At 35.2% G+C, this 21372-nt stretch overlaps 1 pseudogene; it reads left to right on the top strand.

Annotated features, from left to right (window-relative positions):
- Positions 1-4081: 4081 nt before the first annotated feature.
- LOC107841406 overlaps positions 4082-21372 on the top strand; it is a 27650-nt pseudogene continuing 10359 nt past the window's right edge.

The following is a 21372-nucleotide window of genomic DNA, read 5'->3' as shown; positions in this document are numbered from 1 at the left end:
TAAACTAAAAGATCAAAATTTGAGATTAAAATTATCGTGTGAACATTAATTTGATGATGTGTCACCCTCTAATTTGCCAATTTTCAAAAAATTTCAACTATCAAGTTTGATGTTTTTGGTCCTTCACATTTTGGAGGGGATGAAATTAAGTTTGATGGGAAAGTTGAAGTATTTTGATCTTTTTCAAATTTAAACTTCAAAAAAGGTGTGACTTGACTTGCACTATTCCCACAAACAAGGTCCTTGAAATAGGGAAAGTGATTGAAAAGTCTATGAAGTGATGGGTTCAAGTCTTCTCACCAACGAGCCTTACAACTTTATACTTCACCTTTTAAGATCTATTAGAAACTTTAAGTTGGTCAAGATATGAGATTGGATAAAGAACAACAAGAATACCATAATTATTTTTCAAGAACACCAATAACACACCCAATTTTTGTTTTTTTTTTCAACCAAATCCACAACAACAAGCTCAATAATCCCATGGCCAAGACCCTTTTGGTGTTGTGTTTTTGATTTTTACAAGAGATGAAGATTGTGATGAACAACAAGAACACCACAATAATATTTAAAGAACAATAAAAAAACATAGTAAACTCCACTCCAACCTCCAACAAAGTAAAATCCACTCCAACCTCCAACAATAAATCCACAGCTCACAGCGCAAAACAGTCCATCAAAGCAAGTGTTCAACAACAAGCTGCCAAGTATTATGTTCACAACAATAACATCAATTTTTAAAGCTCTAATATAGATATAGACTCAAGTGTTAGTGAATAAAAAAACATAACAATTAGAGATAACAAAAAAAGTAAAAATCTCGGCCAAGACACAACAAGAACACAATTTCAGCGAAGACAACAACAATGGACAGATAGCTATTTTTTCTGAAATTTTCAGTTTTTGCCAATTTTTTTATTTATTTTCAAGTCACGAGCCCAAGATTGATCTTTTTATTAAAAAATCAAAGATTTATCTGATACCAAATGATACAAGACATGCTACAGAAGACTCAAAACAAACACCAAAACAGTCCACAAGTTTGAAGAACCGAGGATCCCTTTGGTGACCACTCTCAGATTCACTACAACAACAAGAATACAAGATACAAGGGTGTATTTGAAACCTAAACAGCCACCAAAACGTGGTGAACACAATAATAAATACAACAATATGATAAGAACAATAACAATGAAAAACGGCTTACAATAACACAAACTACTACAAGATTACAATAAAAGTAAAGGGATGGATAGATAGACCAATGGTTGGTATAATCTTAAGAAACCAAGACCATATTCCACTATTGGACCATTAAAACCACACACAATAAATACCTATTTCTTACATAACACAAAATTGGATTCCACCTCTCAAGCATTGACGTTTCCAAGCAATACAATCACTAGTGATTCCATACTAGTTTCTTATCCTAGTTTTGGTTGATGGCTTTTCTAAGCCCTAAATATGGTGTTTTCAAGTCTTACAATAATTACAAATATCATCAAAAAACCAGGTCTAAAAATCCTACAATGTTCCTTTTATAGCTATTACAAAATATAAGTTCAAATGATCAAAAGGCCCTTCAAAGAGTGGGAACCCATCTAGTGTAATTTATGGGCTGATTTGGGTAAATTTTGGGTCGCTTTTACACTTCAATTGCACATGCCAAAGCTTGGGTCCAACACGCACTCTCCTAAGTCCATATCCGTGACAAATTTTGTATCAAAAAGCATAGATTAATCTCTATTGAAATAAATTGTTGCAGATCTAAGTGAATGTTATTTCAAACTTGGCTATCCCATAATATCAACAATGGAAGTGAGCAAATCTTCCACTTAGAAAGTCTCCAATGTATTCTTTACTCACAATTTATACAATATTTTTTTCTCCAAAAAATAGAGACTATGAAGTCTATAGCTAAAACCTAACGAAAAATTTAGGGAAGATTGAATGTCCTCATTTTGGATAGGGTTTGAGTCTTTTTGTCAAAATTGGGATAAGCCATGTGTAATTCAAATTTGGCTCTTGGGCTGAACTCCTCCGCTGAGCCGCGATCGCGTAGGTCTGGCTGCGATCGAGGCTACATGATCGCGATTTACATCCCTGTCCGTGATCAATTGACCATCCTTGACTGTCGCGACTATGGTCAGTGGACCGCGACCGCGGTACCTGAGGCTAGTTCCTGCTCCAAGTCTTCACCTGCACTTTTCTTCTCCCTTTCTATTTATTTTAAGATCTAATCCACATTTTTTGGTTTCCTCAACTTATGCTTATGAAGAGTGGATATTAGTGCATTTAATTATAAACATGTCTCATTTATTTCTTTAAAACAAAGTAATAAGCATGAATAAAGAGTATGAATGAGTGGTAAAAGCACCACTTATCAGTTAGTGATCCAAACTTTAAGAGATCATTTGCTTTATGACCAGTTCTATAAGTATGAGTTTTGGCTTTAGTCGGTGACATTACTTGGATATGTAGTGTCAAATGATGGGATTATTGTAGAATCGACAAATATTAATGTTATTTGTGATTGGGAAAGACCTAATCTCCGATTGAGGTTCGCAGATTTATCAGGAGGGTTGATTATTATAGATGATTTGTCGATGTTTTTGCTACTATTTCAGTACCTATGACCATATTGAGTCCAAAAAAGGTTGCTTTCCAATGGTCTAAGGAGTATGAGTCGAGCTTTGGGAAGCTCAAGGAGTTTCTTACTTTGGATCCTATTTTGGCTCTTCCTATTAAAGGTGAGGGATTCACCATGTATTATGATGCTTCTGGTATTGGTTTGGGTTGTGTGTTGATGCGGTGGGGTCGTGTTATCGCTTATGCATCAAGGTAACATAAGGTGCACGAGAGCTACTACTTTACTCGTGAACTGGAGTTGGCGGCGATGTTTTTTATGCTTAAGATTTAGAGGCATTATCTTTATGGTGTACATTATGAGATTCTCACATATCATCAAAGTCTTCAGTATCATATGACCCAAATAGACCTTAATACTAGGCAGTGTAGACGGATGAAGTTGCTTAAGGATTATGATATCTCCATCGTGTATCATCCGAGCAAGGCAAATATAATAGCAGATGCCTTGAGTCAAAAGGTAATGAGTATGGGTAGCTTGGATTATATTTTTATTTCTCAAAGGCCGTTGGCATGACACATTCAGTCTTTGGCCAACTTGATGGTACGACTTGACATTTTAGACTCTAGAAGGAGTCTTGCTAGTGTTGAGGTAAGTTCCTCGCTATTTGAGCAGATTCGATATTGCTAGTTTAAGGATAAAAGACATTGTATCCTCCGTGATCAGGTATTGACTAGTGAGTCCAAGCGGGAAATCATAGATTTTGAGGGTGTCTTGAGGTTTGATAGCTACTTTTTTCTAAGGGTTAGTGACTTGATTCAGTCAATTTTTTACGATGCTTGAAGCTCTAGGTATTCTATTCATTTAGGTACAACTAAGAAGTATAGAGACTTAAAATAGCATCATTAGCGGAGTGGCATAAAGAGAGATGTGGCATACTTTATAGCTCGTTGTCTATGTTATCAGCAAGTGAAGGCCGACCTGGTGGACTAATTCAGAGATTGTCCATTCCCAAGTGGAAATGGAAGCGGATTACCATGGACTTTATTAGTGGTTTGCCTCGTACTTTTAGTAATTCCAGTGGTATTTGGGTCATTATGGTCATATATTGGTTTATTTATTATTGAAACAAGTTGATACGTGTATTTCATTGTTAAATATATAAAAACTATCTTACTTGTATGAGGGAGCCTTGAAGTAGCCTAAAATCATAATGTCGGACCTTGTTTCTAGTTAAAATTCTAAGTTAGGCCCTAACCAGAATTTGAACGTGAATGAATGAAAGTAATGCCACAAATTGAACATGTTTGTTTTCTTTGAAATTCATAACTCTTGATTAGTGTGTATACATTGGAATTATTAGAATTTCAAATAGGGTATAGAGGTGTGAAAAGTGAGGAAATATTCAAAGTTTTTGAATTTTGAATTTTTCTTCAACTTTCACTACCCCTCACTTTTGTTGAAAGCTAATAACTGGTTTTCCAGGAATACATGGCACCTAAAATAGTAAAGAAAAAAGAATTTGGTACTTCAAGGAGATGGGCCGAGTCTCGTGAGCTTAGTAGTTCGGTGGAGGAGTATCCAAGACAACATCATGCTGATGCTACAGTCAGCCGTAGCCCGACTAAGGATAAATTCCATGAGGATATCACCACCACATACTTCTCTACTCAATGATAATGAGGAGACAGAGTTTGATTCATCTCCATAGGCTGATGCTCAGGACCCCTGTCTGAGGAGGGGTCCCAGGATTCTTCTGAGGAGGTGAGCAAGAGCAGTCATCAATAGTGCCCTATTATGAGGAGTGTACCGCTACTCATACATAGAAGATAGAGGTACCCTATTCTGAATAGGGTGTAACACAGGCATCCTATGTTGCACGGCAGGCACCCGTACCCGCACAAGCCCTAAATGAACCTCACAAGGAGGGACATCTGAGGTGGTGTATGGAAGGGATGTGATATATTTATGAGCTTGATAGCACTTTCTGGGAACTATACAGGCCACACGATGTATCTATGAGGAGAATCGGATCGACTTATCCGGGATGGAGCGGTTACCATAGCTGAGGTAGCATTTGATAGGTATCAGTTCGAGTAGATGGATAGGCCACTCAATTCTTATAGCCCGACTATAGTGCGGGAGTTTCATACATCTTACAAAGCCACCATAGTTCTTCCCATGCACCATCATCCAGGATTTATCATATTTGCACGACAACCACGGCTTGGTCATACACTAGTCAGAGGGGTTAGAATTGATATCAGAGAGGAGTTTATCTGTAGAGTCATATTTGGCCCAGATTATATTTACACCTGTATATATAGCAGAGTGAGACCACAGATTGAGATGAGGGAATTGAGTGATTTGGGAGATTCTCTTTTTTTGGGGGATGTTTTAGAATATAAAACGGGTTTGGTGAGGTTAAAGGATAAAAATACCCCTCTTGGAACGTAAATAGACAATAAAAGATCGTAATTCTGATTCAAGTATAGGACTATCATGCCAACCCACTCAGTATGCCAGGTATGGCTATCTGAATTTTATGGCCTAGTGCACCAGATTTGGCTGGCTGGAATGTCTTTGGTAAAATAATCATAACTTTTCACTCCGGTATTGGATTGACGAACAACTGGTAGCATTGGAAAGAAAACTCAAAAAATATTTGATTTGGTGGGTTTTGAGCTACAAAAATATTTCTATTTTAGGAGTGATGCTCATTTAAAGTTTACCCTAGTAAAATCTTATACAAAAACTTATTAGGTAAAGGAAGATTTTAACTCAACTTTGAGCTAGAAGTTCCTTATAACCTTAATTCATTTCCAAATCTCTGCACACACTAAAGGATTGTTCTTAACACCTATCTATGATTATAAATCATTGGATTTGGGTTTATATGCATTTAAAAATGGTTCAGATCTTATCTTTGAATTTTTGGGGCGTTCAACATGAATTCCATATTTAGAAATTCCTATAGTTGGGCTTTAACTGCCTTAGCTTGTCTGGTTCCATCCTATAGGGGGAATAAAGATAGAAAAATCATCCAGCTTTAAATCTATAAGGAAATTAATGTCACAATCCGGTGGCATACCGATCAAGTCAATAGAAAAACCTAAAAAAAATTCACGCACTACTAAAACTGACACAATAAGAGGGACCTCTACACTAGTATCCCTAAGATGAGCTAGGGAAGCCAAAAACTCCCTAAAAATCAACCTCTTGTTATGAATATAGTAGAATTGTTTCATAGGAGTAGGATTATTGTCACCCTCCCATTCTATATTATCTATTCATGCATAACTTTTATTACTATCTTGTCATGACAGTCGACAATTGCATAATATGGAGATAACCAACTTATCCCAAGAATGATTTCAAAATCCACAATATCTAAGATCACTAAATTTGCCTAATTCTGGTACCCTATGAACAAATTAAACAAGCATGATACACCTGATCAACAATACTAAATCCCTAACTGGAGTGGATACATGCACAAAAGTATCAAGAATCTCACATACAATAACCAACCCCACAAGAAATTTAATAGAAACATATGAGAATGTAGAATAAGGATCTAACATAACAATGGTCATCCGGGCACGAACAAGAATTGTACATATGATAACCACATCGAATGTGTCTGCCTCAGGACTACTTAGAAAAACATTACATTAGGCTATGTCACCCATTTGTATGCTACCCTTATTGGGTCTATGACCACCTCAATTGTCCTAGTTTCCACCTCTACTCGCTTGGTGACCACGATGCCCACCCTATGGACAAAAGGAAATATTCTAAGTAGTCATTTGCCATTGAAATTTTTGTCTTTTATTCAGAAAATTATTTCACTTTAGTGAAAAAGGTGAAAACATGCACCGTTTAGCCATGAATTTTCCAACTCCAACTCTGGAAAATTATTTGAAAAAGTGAAAACAAGTTTTACTTTTTTCACTTTTTTTACTCATACTTCTCTCACAAAATTTCAAAAACAACTTTAATTTATATTCATGGCCAAACTCAGCTCAAACTCTAACTTCATCTTCAACTCTAAATCCAACTCCGGAAAAAAGTAATTTTCATGACCAAACGGGGCCTCTAAGTCATTAAATATATTCACTATACAAAAAAGAGAATAATTATATTAATGAAAAAGAGAGTTGAAACAAAGAAAATATTCTAAGTCTTTAACTATATTTCACTATAAAAGAGAGAGTTTTATCTAATTGAAGGAATGTGTTCTTATGATGGATCTTGAATCTCCTAAAACAGAGCGAGATATCCACGGATCTACCGAGAAAAAAATTATTTTATTTATTTTTTTATATTTTCAATAGTACTTTAATTATTATGATATAATATACCAACAATTTCACAGAGTAACCCACAAACTTTAACTATCTTTTTAAAAATTTGAAATAATTTTAATGGTGTATTTATATTTTTTCTCTTCTTAAAATCATACACCAAAATTATGGACTGGAAATTTTCAATTACTGGAAATCATGATATCCTCAAATACTACTTCGCTACATTAATACGATTGGGTCATAAAAATATGGTTCTGGTCTGAAGTCTGCAAACCCACCCATTGATTTGTTTTTTTTCGTCTACAATCTTGGCTTCTAAGTTTGGATCTGCTCTTCAACACCTTATTTGTTTGAGATATTCATTACTGACTACATTCAACTATTTCCATCTTTCCAGAAAGATAAAAAATTTTCTGTCTAATAAACTTTTCCTTATTGAGAAATTTTTGGATCTATCATTTTGAACTAGCCTATTATTTATACATGATCCATCCTTTGTGTAATATATCTGTATTTTTATTTTAGTTTTTTATTTGGTTATACCATTTTAGAAATTACCTCGTAACTAGTTTCACAATGTTATTTTCCTACTTTCATTTGTTTCTATTTTCTCCTAGTACTAGAAAGTTCATTACAGATCCATGGTTATTTCTAGCATTTTGGTGGTGGAGCCATGAATTTGGCAAGGGTTTCCAAATTTTCTTCTCGGTGCAAAATTAAATATATACACATAATATCTTAACATTTAACTTATGTACCCCACACAATTTCCAGGTAAAGGGTGTGGACTGGGCTACCCCTATATGTCTTGTTTATATCTAGGCTACTCTCTTTTTCCAAAAATGAAAATCCAATTTAGGGATTTTATGGGTTCCCTTTCTACTCGTGAAACTTGTAAAACCTACACCCTTTGGGTATGACAAGATATGACAGACTCAGATATTTTGCTGGTATAATTTAATTTTGAAACAGCATGATGATAAAGTTGTATGGCACAAAGTATGTTCTCCCCAACTATATTTATCTTGATACTAAGACCTAGACAGTAAATAGATTAACTCTATGTACGAAGTAATCTGAACCTACTGACACAGTTGTTGTCTAGATCTACAGAGTTCTTGGGCTAAATTAATCACCTGTATTTTCTTGGTATATGTTCGGATTGTAGTTATGCATGTCGAATCAACTTGTTTGAGCACCAAATCATTTACTTTGGAGTATCGCCTACTAAGAATTTAACTGTAGGTGTGCGTGGACATGCCTTATATTTTCTTCATGATTCTACAAAATAGAAAGTGAGAAACTCCAATTGAAAAAAGTAAAGGAAAATGGAGAATTCTAAAAGTCAAGACAACAAACTAAAATCAATTTATTAATTCAGTAAAGTTGTTGTCATGTGACCAGGAGGTCACTGGTTCAAGTCTTGGAAACAACCTTCTGTAGAAATGCAAGTTAAGGCTGCGTACGATACACCCGTATAGTGGGACCCTTCCCGGACCCTACACATAGCGGGAGCTTTAGTTCACCGAGCGACCATTTTTTTCATAATCATAAAACCATTCTTCATTTTTCATGTGTTGTAATTTTGCAACCCGAGACTACCCTTTAGTCGTAACACGGTCCTTAAGGCCACTAGTGACCCCAAGCTGACCCATGATTTGGTACCTGCTGTGAGCACTAAATAAAATAATACTAGAACATTATATGCAGAAGTTAAAATGATCAAATATTATTACGATGTACTACTGAAACAACACTTAACATGTCTGAAACTACAGATAAAATTGAAAACAAGTCTGACTATCTAGATATTTGAATATCTAAAAGCCTCTAAGACAAAGGAGTTGATGGGACAAACCCTCAACTAACTCCAACTGATTGAAATATAGGAAATACTAAAAATAATTGTAAATACTTATCTTCGATGGATGAGGACTCTCCACAATTATTGTTGAGTGGTACTGAGCTGACAAAGGGTGATTGGGGAATTGAGCATCCAAACCTATGCTATAAGAAAACATAGCGTAAAAAAGTGTATGCGGTCAGTACTTTGGATGTACTAGTATATGAGATAGGAACTAACTAGAATACATATAAGTGCTGAGCATGAGTGCTTAAACGTGTAAAATGAATGCAAGACCAAGAATAAACAAGTATTGAATAACTGATATTTGAATAGCTGAATAACTGATAAATTGAGTAACAGATATTTGTACACTTGGTCATGAAAACCTGAGCTGACATACTTTGAATACCAAACTGATACTATGGGAGCTATCATGTAACCGACATGCCCTAATCTGAGCTAATCTGGATCCAGCTTGTAACCCCAGTTGAAAGGGTATCAGTACCTTGCCACGGGTACTAAAATATGTCAGACGATGAGGATCCACAAGGCTGATGTCTAGAAGGGCTAGGGTGTCAGTCCTTTACTGGCGAGTGACCCTTAAGAGAGTGCCAGTCCTCTACTAGAGGGTGAAATCTCATAACCTACGTTGGCTATGTAGTTTTGTAACTTAGGGACGGCTACTAAAGGTCTCGGTCCTCTACTGCCGGATGAGCCTTTATCCCTAGGTTTGCTCGATGCTAAATCCTACTCACAATTGAACTAACATTGGTACTAATTTAAGTTAACTGAACTCACAACTGATAATTTCTCAACATGAATATGATAATCTGAATATAATGATAAAATCATGATCGGACTGACTTGAAACTTGATACTTGAAAATCTGAAACATGTGTAAACATATAGGTATCGGGTGTTCATAACCCTCCAACACTGAATAATACTTTAAATACAATAACATCATTTAAAACACTGTAAGAGAATTCATAATTCGTGAACCCCAAAACATAGTATATTTCACTAAACTGATGAAATTTGTGATTATTAGTACAAAATATATTAAAATTATAAGAACAACATAATCACATAGTTTATTTCATAACTTGAAAAACTGAACATGATGTGGGTGACTGATATTATAAAACAAGTAAGAGTATAATTCATATGGGAAAACACAAAGTCATGATTTTTATTCAAAACTATTAAGAACAATTTGAGTAATTTCATAATTAACATTGAAATTGCATGAAAAAAGGGAAAAGGATTTATACTTGAAAAACAAAGGGTTCTTGGGACCCAATGGGTGGAACGAATCCCATTGATGAATATCCCACATACCTGAGTTGCTTGAATCCTTGAAGAAAACTTGGAATTGGGACCTTGGATGATGAATTCTTGGGAAAAGCTTTGACTTTTGTGTTCTTGAGGATGGGATGATTTTGGGGATCATTAACTGATAGAGAATGGGACAAATAATGCCCCTCTTGGGTTTTAAGTTGTCAATTGGGTGTTTAAGGTGAGGGGCAAAAGACCAAAATGCCCTTGAACCTTTAAATAATGCTCCAGGATTTCACAGCCTCCGTGGCACGGAGACTAGCCTTCATGACACGGCATGTATTACAAAGACTAACCTTCGTGACACATCTTGTATTGCGGAGGGCCAGTCTCCGTGACACATCTAAATTATGGAGGCATTTTTCCTCTGTGGTCCAAAAACACCCCGAACCATGTATGAAAATTCTGAAACTTTCTTGGAGGACCCTTTTAACATCCTTAAACATAGTTAAACTCATAAATCAATATTTCGAACATAGAAAGGCCAAAATTAAATGTTCAAAATTTTAAGTTGTTAAAATGGCCATGTCACTTGTACTTAGTGTGAAATAATGACTTTGGGACTTTTAAACATTGGAAAAATAATTGGAAACTCGTCTAGAATCTTGCGGTGTGTTACAATATCTCCCCCTTGGGATTATTCATCCCCGAATGAAACTATCTGAGCTGAGATACTAGGAAAACTGAGATCATGCACTAATTACTTGTAAAATAAATAATTGTTAAATAACTGAATCTGAAACATGATGTATGGATTGAAGTGAATTCATGATTGCATGCTATGACATGAGGATGGTTGGATACCTGAGATAGAAAATGAGAGAATCAATTTAGGGGAAACCATTACCTCAAGTTGAATCTGAATTCGTGGAGAAAAGATGGGATACTTGGTTTGCATATCTGTTTCTGCTTTCCAAGTAGCTCCCTCAACGGACTAATTTCTCCATAGAATCTTAACCAAGGGAACTTTTTTATTGCTTATCCTATGAATTTGATGATCAAGGATCTCAACTGGGACTTTTTGGTAGAAAAGGCTATCTTTCATTCCCACGTTCTCTAGAGGAACGACAGAAGCTGGATAACCAAAGCATTTCTTTAGTAAAGAAACAAGAAACATTGGATAAACTGATGCCAAATATTCAGAAAACTTTAACTCATAAGCTACCTTCCTAAAATGGCTCAAATCCTATATGGGCCCATAGCGGGGACTGAGCTTCCCCTTCTTACCAAACCACTTTTATGAGCGAAATTTTCAAACCCCTTCTTACCAAACCCCTTTCATGGGCAAAATTTTCAAATAAACCAAGTCACCAACCTTAAACTCAAGATCTCTTCTTCTCACATCAGTATAGGATTTCTGTTGGCTCTGGGCTGTCTTCAACCTTTCTCGGATTAATTGAAATTTCTTCATTGCCACATACACTAAGTCTGGCCCTATCAAAGCAGTCTCACCTACTTCAAACCAACCAATAAGAGATCTACACCTTATTTTATAGAAAGCCTCAAATAGAGCTATCTGAATACTAGAGTGATAGCTATTGTTGCAGGCAAATTCAATCAAAGGTAAGTCACCATCCTAACTACCCTTAAAGTCGATAACACAATTCCTCAACATATCTTCTAACATCTGAATGGTCCGCTCTTCCTAGCCATCTGTCTGTGGATGAAAAGTTGTACTGAGATAAACTTGGGTATCAAGACCTTTTTGAAAAGCCTTTCAAAAATACAAGGTAAACTGGGTACGTCTATTTGAAATAATGGTCAACGAAACCCTATCAACTTTATCAAATCCTTGAGATAGAGTTTAGTATAATCCTCAATTGAGTATAAAGTATGAACTGGTAAGAAATGGGCTAACTTAGTCATTCTATCTACAATGACCCAAATTGAATCATGATGACAACATGTACGAGGTAACCCAGTCACAAATCCATGTTCACCACTTTCCACTTCCATATGGGGATGCTGAACTCCTGAAGTGTACTACTAGGCCTTAGGTGTTCAACCTTAACCCGCTGATAATTCGAATACTTAGCCACAAAATCTGTAATACATTTCTTCATACCATTCCACACATAGATTTTTTGCAAATCATGGGGCAGCTTAGTGCCCCTGGGTGAATAGAATATTGTGCACCATGCGCCTCTGCTAATATTCGTTGTCTCAAACCATCCATACTCGAAACACATAACCTGCCCTGACAATGAAGCATACCATCTCCCCCTTGGGATAAAACCTCAAATTTCTTATCTAGAACTACCTCTTTCAACCTGACTAAAATAGGATCCCTGTCTTGCTATTTTTCATTCCGGACACCAATAAAGATTCTAAACTATTCTAGACCCATATACTACCTTCAGCTGAATCAACCAATCAAATACCTAATCTAGCAAGCTGATGAACCTCATGGACTAACTCCTTCTTATCCTTTTCAACATGCACAACACTTCGCATAGATATTCTACTAAGACCATCAGCTACTACTAGCCTTACCCGGGTGATAAAACACACTCATATCATAATCTTTCGGCAATTTAAGACACCTTCTCTAACAAAGATTTAGATCCTTCTAAGTGAACACATACTTTAAACTCTTATGATCTGTAAATACATCAACATGAACCTCATAAAAGTAATGCCTCCAAATCTTTAAGGCAAACTGCTGCCAACTCAAGATAATGGGTCAGGTAGTTTTCTTATGGGTTTTAAGTTGTCTAGAGGCATAGTCTATAACCTACCTCACTGCATCAATACATAACCAAGACCTACTCTAGAAATATCACAATAGACTACAAACCCATTTGAACCTTATGGTAGAGTCAATACTGGAGAGAAAGTGAGTCGAGTCTTCAACTCCTGAAAACTCTTCTCATAGAAATTTGACCACTGAAATTTGAATTTCTTCTGAGTCAGTTGAGACATAGGAGAAGCAATAGAATCAAATCCTTCAATAGACTGCTTATATTCTATAGTAACCAGCTAAACCCAAGAAACTTCTAATATCTGATAGAGAGATAGGTCTAGGGCAGTTTTTCACTACTTTGGTCTTTTAAGGATCAACTCAAATGCCATCACCGAAAATGATGTGACTAAGGAAATCTATATCAACCAAAATTCACACTTGCTGAACTCAGCGACTAACTGGTGGTCCTTAAGGGTTTGCAGTACAATCTTCAAATAATCTGTATGATCACCTTCACTATGAGAATAGAAAAGGATGTTATCTATGAAGTCTATGAAGAACATGTCCAAGTACTACTTGAACACCCTTTTTATCAAAGTCCATAAAAGTTGCAGGAGCATTCGTTAGTCCAAGAGACATAACTAGGAATTCGAAGTGACCATACCGAGTTTTGAAGGCTATCTTTGAGATGTCACATCCTCTGACTCTAAGGTGATGATAGCCAGATTTGAGGTCTATCTTAAAGAAATAGCTTGCACCCTAAAGTTGGTCAAACAAGTCATAATCCGAGGGAAAGGAAACTTATTCTTGATTGTGACTTTGTTCAACTGATCGTAGTCAATGTACATTCTGAGGGAACTATCTTTCTTAAGCACGAAGAGAACTGGAGTACCCCATGGAGAAATACTAGGCCTGCTGAAACCCTTATCTAGGAGGTCTTTAAAATGATCATTCAATTCCTTAAGCTTAGCTGGAGCCATTCTATAAGGTGGAATTAACATAGGTTGGGTATCTGGGAGGAGATCTATTCTGAAGTCAATTTCTCTCTTAGTAGAAACTCCAGGAAGATTTTCAGGGAAGACTTTTGGAAACTCATTCACTATTGAAACTGACTCAAGACTCAAAGTTTTAGAATTTGAGTCCTTGACTCGAACGAGATGGTAAATACATCCCTTCGAAATCATTTTTCTTGCCTTAAGGTAGGAGACAAATCAACCTACAGGCACTGCGGTACTACCCCTCTATTATATGACGGGCTCATTGAAAAACTGGAACTGTACTATTTTGTTTCTACAGTCAACTGAGGCATAGCACGAGTAGAGCCAATCCATGCTGAGAATGACATCAAAATCAGTTATCTCTAACTCTACAAGATTAATTAAAGTGACCTTCTAACACACTGTAACCGTGCAATTTTTATATACCCGTGTAACTGTAATAAACTAACGACTGGAGTAGACACTAAGAAGGATTCTGCTAAGATTTCATCACTGACGCCAAAGTCTACTGCTATATAGGGAGTCACAAAATAAAGTGAAGCTCTAAGGTCTAACAATGCATAAACATAAAGATAAAAGACTTGTATCATACCCGTAACCATATCAGGAAAACTTTCCTAACCCTATTAAGTTTGGAGAGCATAGAGTCGGTTCGACGCTGTCCACTGGTGGCACTGGAGGTGGTGCCCTATTGAGTCAGGCGACCTGCTAGAGCTGATGAAATGTTTGACTGACCCTATTGACAAAATTTCTTTCCCTTCTGGGCAACCCCTAACCCTGTGGCCTGGCTTGCCACATCCAAAACATACATCACTGCCTACCCGACGCTCTCCCTAATAGTTCCTACCATATCTCCTACAAAGCATATTAGTACAACTACTATTTATCGTACCCTAGGACTTAGAGTCTAGTACTCTATCCTTATTGCCCTGCCTGAAGTTAGGCACTGGTGCACTGGCTGAAGATGGGGATGGAGCTAAAGAAAATTTTAGGCTCATACATAAAATATATACAAATGGTCTACAACTATAACTAGCCTACTCCACAATGGTCCATATTGTCAACAGTTATTGAATTTGACACCCTTGCTCTTGACGTAGCATAATCTCTACCAACTCATGCACACTAGTTAAACTTGCCCGCCAAGCATGTCTTTGGGTAATTCCTTTTCTTCTATTATGCTGTTTCCTGCATGGAAAAGATGGGATATGGGTTCCAAGCTTTCCTTTTTCATAACTTCCTTTTCAATCCTACTATAACTTTTGAGCATCGTCCTTATTTGTGGGTGTTTTGAAGGTATGGTAAAGACTTAAAGCAGTCTTTAGTAACTACCTTCAGCCGTCCCTTCAACTCCTTTACACCTGCTGCATGAAATTTCGACTACTTTACTCCTTATATAATGCATCTCAAATTTTCACTAAACACTACCCTATTAATATCTGAACTCAGACACAGAGAGCTACTACACTCATGGTTTCCAATTTATTAATGGAACTATTGATTTTTCGTATGTTGTGTCACTCACACTTGATTTGCAAAAAACTACCTGTATTGTAGAGATGTATGATAACCTTGGAGCACAGCTAGGGTCGGACCCACATGTTATTTTGGGGTGCTCTGGCACCCACTAAACTCGATGTAGTATAGTTGTTATTATATAAGAAAAACTGGGAAAATGGTACAAAAAATAAAAAAGAACCTACAGAACTAAAACGGTGCTCTGGCTTTAGGTGGATCTCTCACATTTAGGTGTTTAAGATAGATTCCCCGCAGCTATGTTGCAGTTTTGAATAAAATTTTTTGTAACTTTTCAGTTACATTTAATGCACACACACACACAAGATCCAAGTACTCTTGTACACTAGTACACAGTCATGTTTGACTTTTTTCATATTATTTTTTTTTTACTTCTTAATTATTAAACTAAAAGTACCTTTTGTATTTTTTTAATTACTCAAACCAAAAATCTGAAAATCTTTAGGCCTTCTCCACCGAAGTCTTAGTCTTCCAAAATTTAAACACCAAATTTTAATGTTACATTTAAATTGTTATATATTTATATCATGTCATCATTAAGAAATTATGTTAAAAAAAATTAAAGCAAGAGGTGGAGTCAGGATTTGAAGTCAGCGGGTTCTGAATTTAAAGAAATATAAAAAAATTAAAAAAATAAATATGTTGCAATGGGGTTTGAACACACATCCATGGCAGAAGAGAGGCCCTTAATGTTGGTCTATCTACCACTAGGCCAAGCCATAATATTTGTCAATGGGTTCACACTATGTAATCAAATACATATATTCAAAATTTTAGTGTAAATATAAAGTTTACATAAAAGCTACTGGATTCACCTGAACCGTAGAGTACTGTAGCTCCGCCCTTGATTAATGCCCGAGTACTGTAGCTCCGCCCCTGATATGTGCACCCACAACCTTAAAATCCTGGGTCTGTCATTGAGCACAGCCTGTACTATCTGCTAATATACAAGCAAACCCTTTTGGAAATGCATTTTCTGGTGCTAGCTGTGGGTTCATTAAAGGTGGATTAAGAGTTTATGGAAAAAAAATCCTTGAATCAAGTTCTCAATCTGTTCAAACCAATGTAAGTTTTCCGTAGCTTCTTTTATTTGTGCTAGTTTCTATATATGTCTTCATACATAAATCCTAAGTGCTATGAACAAAGAAAGTCGGACAAAAAAGGTATACTACTAATCTGGAAAATGACATAGTATACCAATTTGGAAAAAGACATGGTATATATTACATGTTTACAATAATAGTGTCAGTAATTGTTATAAAATACGTGAATATTTTGACCAAAAATAATATATTTGAATGTTACTTATGAAGACATTAAAGACGTTACTTTTTCAGTTAATCCAAACCATTCATATTTATTATCACTATTGCCCTTTACACACACAAATAAAGCAGAGGAGAATCCAGAATTTCTAAAACATGGGTGTACCACTAAAAAAACATAGGGGAAAAATATATTAAGTAGGACTTCATCCCTAGTCCTCTAGGTAAAGAACTCAACCTTAAAACAAGTGTACTATTTAGCCTTCTTATAACATGGGTGCAAACAGATAAAATTATACCAAATTTAATACAATAAGATACTTAGTTTTTTGGAGAGATCACGATTTCACGTGCCCCATAATTTAGGCTATAAATTCAAGCAAAACATTTCTGTCCATGAGAACTGTTGAGATATTGAACCTTACAAAATTTGATATACTAAAATATTTAACTTATTAGTTAACTAACATTATTTGAAGGTAAAACATACAATATCTACTTACGAAAGGAAAGCAAATATATGAAATACTAATTCATTTAGAAAAGAAGAAAAAGTAAAGCAGTTTGAAGTTTTACTTTTTTCTACTTCGAAATTTGTTTCTTCTTACTTTGGAAGTTCAATTAGTTCTGTAAAAGAAAGACTCCTATAATCACACATTTACCAGTTTCAAAAAAAAGACTCCTAAATTACATGAATTGCTATTGTTAATGTTAAACTTTATCCACACTTGACGTGGTCACCCAAAATTACCATAAGAAATATGATATTTTTTGTAATGCCACAGCCAAAATCGTTCCCCTTAGCTACATTAAATACCACTAGAAGCCCCTGGGGTTGGATTGGTGTTGCTTCTATTAGAAAGTAGAGCAATGATGCAACATTATTCTTGGTCGATAACAAATTTACCCCGAGGATATTCCACCATCACAAATATTTTAGCCCATAGATACTCTCCTTCACTACAACAATTTTTCATTACATTATGTTTGTTGATTATCTACACGTCCTTCACAAGATTTTTACTTGGACTTAATAGTAACTATTATCTTTTGTAGAACATAAATCTTTCAATTTCTGTATATTAATTTATGAACCAGTTCGAAAATATCATGAACTTGAATTTTCTTAGCTTGAACATACCTTTGTATTTTCCAAAATTCTTTTTAATTTACAAAACTATGTAGCTGTTTATTCATATTATTTTGTTCTATGTTCTAAGCTTGGCATCCTCGTTGAGAACTCGAGTCATGTACAATGCATAAATATTGGTGAGGACATTAATGATGAAAATGCAATTTCGTTAATACAACACAATTAATTCTTAACTAGGTTGGTGTTTAATTTTACCCTAGGATTTACTCCACAATCATAATATTTGTTACCTCAACAATACTAACCACTAAATTTTTTCCCAATTTTTGACCTTGAAGCTACATAAATCAAGCTCGGTATTGCTCCCTTCAATTCCTCCGGATAGCCCTACAATAAGATCATGAAAATTTTGAACAATATATCTACATTTGATAAGCAATTCTAAGAATACAAAATTTTTGTGTTGATTAAAACAATCAAATCAAGTAGTCAATGCATTGCCCTTCAATTATAAAATATTGTAGCATGTAGGCTTGCACTTCGTGATCTAAATATATGTGACTTGTAGGTATCATAATTCTTTATTTAGGGTAAGAGATAATTCAAGTGTTTTACTTCATGTAAGATTCATATAACTTTGCAACTGTAACAATAGGTAGAACACTTGCATTGGTTTGAATTTTATGCAAATGTATACTCCTGTTAATACGAGGTTTTAAAGTACTTGTATCAAATGTTTCCCATGGGCAGATTATTGGATATTTCCTTATTTAAATGTGATAGTGAAGACTCTTTAATTAATTGGATTGGGAGCCAAAATTCAGGAAGTAGTATTTGGTTTGGACCTTGTTTTTAGTTGTGTTTTTCTATATTTAGCAAATATCCAATAGAAATATGGTATTATAAGGCTAATAGGTTGTATAAGTTGATCAATATTTTAGGGATATTTGTGTTGTTCAACATTGTATTCGTGCTTTTATAATGATATAGGTAAGTTTCTGAAAAATAATTTTTCTTATGTTACACTTGTTCAATTGGTGATAGAACAAATGTCAGGGATAGATAATGACAAAACAGTAGGCAAAGGAATGTTGTTTCTTTATAGGCGACGGGATATTTCTTTGTTTTATTTACTTGCCTTTTTATCTAGATTAGTTTCATCAAAACTTGAATTTCATTGTTTTCTTCTATGATTGCAATATTTTGTTTATACTTTGATTTTTCTTTTTATAACCAAGAAATCCCCAAGGGCAAGTCATAGACTTTGTCTTTACTTTGATGGAATTGTTACATAATACAATAATGTAAGTGTGATTCGCTCCGGCTCAAGTAGAAGAAATGATCTACATGGCTAACTCTATTACTGCTAAGGTAGAAGGAACAGGAAAAATATGCTTGAAAATGACTTCAGGAAAGGTCTTGACACTTAAAAATGTCTTGTATGTTTCGGTGTTATGTAGGAATTTAATTTCTGCTTCACTTCTAGAAAAGAATGGATTCAAATGTGTAACCATTTCTGAAAAAATTATAATTAGCAAAGGAGAAATGTATGTAGGAAAAGGCTATCTTAGGGAAGGCCTTTATAAGATGAATTAGTGACTGTTGAAATATATAAAAGTTTAAATTCTTCTTATTTACTTGAGTCTTATGATTTATGACATGAATGTTTAGGCCATGTAAATTACAAAACGTTACGAAAATTGATTAACTTAGAAGTTTTGCCAAACTTTGAGTGCAATAATCAAAGTGTCAAACGTGTGTGGAATCAAAGTATGTAAGGTATCCTTATAAGTCCGTTGAAAGGAATTCCAATCCCTTAGACTTAATGCATACTGACATTTGTGATATGAAGTCAACACCATCACATGGTGGGAAAAAGTATTTCATTTCTTTTATTGATGATTGCACGAGATATTGTTATGTCTATCTGCTAAATGATAAGGATAAAGCAATAGATGAGTTTAGAAAATATAAAATTGAAGTTGAAAATCAGTTAGATAAAAAGATAAAAATGATAAGAAGTGATCAGGGCAAAGAATATGAATCTTTCTTCGCCGAAATATTTGTAGAAAATAGAATCGTCCATCAAACTACGGCTCCGTATTCACCTCAATCTAATGGAATTACGGAAAGGAAAAATTGAACTTTGAAGGAAATGATGAATGCCTTACTTATAAGTTATGGTTTACCGCAAAACTTATGGGGAGAGGTTATCCTTGCAGCCAATCGTATACTTAACAGAGTTCCATATAGTAAAACACAATTCATTCCTTATGAAAAATGAAAAGGAAGGACACCCAACTTGAAATATTTCAAAGTGTGGGGGTGTCTAGCAAAGGTCCAAGTTCCTATGCCAAAAGGGTTAAGATAGGACCTAAGACAGTGGACTGTGTGTTTATAAAATATGCTAAAAGCAGTAAAGCATGTCGATTTTTGGTTCATAAATCCGAACATCCAGATATTAATGAAAATACGGTAATTGAATCAGACAATGCTGAATTCTTTGAAAACATATATCTATATAAACTTAGACATGAATAATCTAGTAGAGGATTTAAACGACCTCGAGATGAACCAAGTGAGAATGTACATAATAAAGAAAATCCAAGATGTAGTACACGTCAAAGTACATCTACTTCATTTGGATCGGATTTTATAACATTTCTCTAAGAAAATGAGCCTCAAACATTTAGGGAAGCGATGGCATCTTCGGATTCATCCTTTTGGAAAAAGACAGTCAATAGTGAGATTGATTCAATCTTAAGCAACCATACATGGGAATTGGTTTATCTTACTCCCGAAAATTAACCTTTAGGCTCTAAATGGATCTTCAAATGGAAGATGAAAGTGGATGGTACTATTGATAAATACAAGGCAAGACTTATAGTAAAAGGCTTCAAACAAAAATAAGGCCTTGATTACTTTGATACATACTCGCTAGTAACAAGGATAACATCGATTCGAATGTTAATTTCCTTGGCTGTGGTATATGGTCTTAAATTTTATCAAATGGATGTGAAAACCACTTTCCTAAATAGAGATTGAAGGAAGAAATTTAAATGGAATAACCTGAGGGTTTTGTGGTTCCAGGGAAAGAGAATAAGGTGTGTAGACTTATTAAGTCAGTGTAGACTTATTAAGTCATTGTATGGACTAAATCAAGCACCTAAACAATGGCATGCGAAGTTTGACCAAACCATGTTGGCAAACGGGTTCAAGATAAATGAATGTGATAAATGAGTTTACATTAAAGATAACCAAGTCATTATTTGTTTATATATGAATGATATGTTGATCATCAGCAGAGATATTTCTAAAATAAATGCAACCAAATGAATGCTCGAGAGCAAGTTTAATCTGAAAGACCTTGGAGTTGCAGATGTGATCTTAGGTATAAGACTCTATCGAACTCCACAAGGGTTAGCATTGTCACAGTCTCATTATATTGAAAAAGTACTTGACAATTTCAAGTATATGGAATTCGGTATTTCCAAGACTCCAGATGTGAACTTTGTACTTCGAAAGAATGAAGGTGAAAATGACTCACAATTGGAATACACAAGAGTATTGAGATGTTTAATGTATATAATGAACTGCTCACGACCAGACATAGCATGTGCTATTAGTAAATTGAGTTGGTACAAGAGTAATCCCAACAAAACTCACTGGATGGCAATGAAAAGAGTTTTGGGATTACTCGTGTACCGACTCAA

This window comes from Capsicum annuum, chromosome 9 (genome assembly GCF_002878395.1).
Source record: "Capsicum annuum cultivar UCD-10X-F1 chromosome 9, UCD10Xv1.1, whole genome shotgun sequence".
Classification (NCBI taxonomy): Eukaryota; Viridiplantae; Streptophyta; class Magnoliopsida; order Solanales; family Solanaceae; genus Capsicum; species Capsicum annuum.
This window is presented reverse-complemented; position numbering and strand designations above follow the sequence as displayed.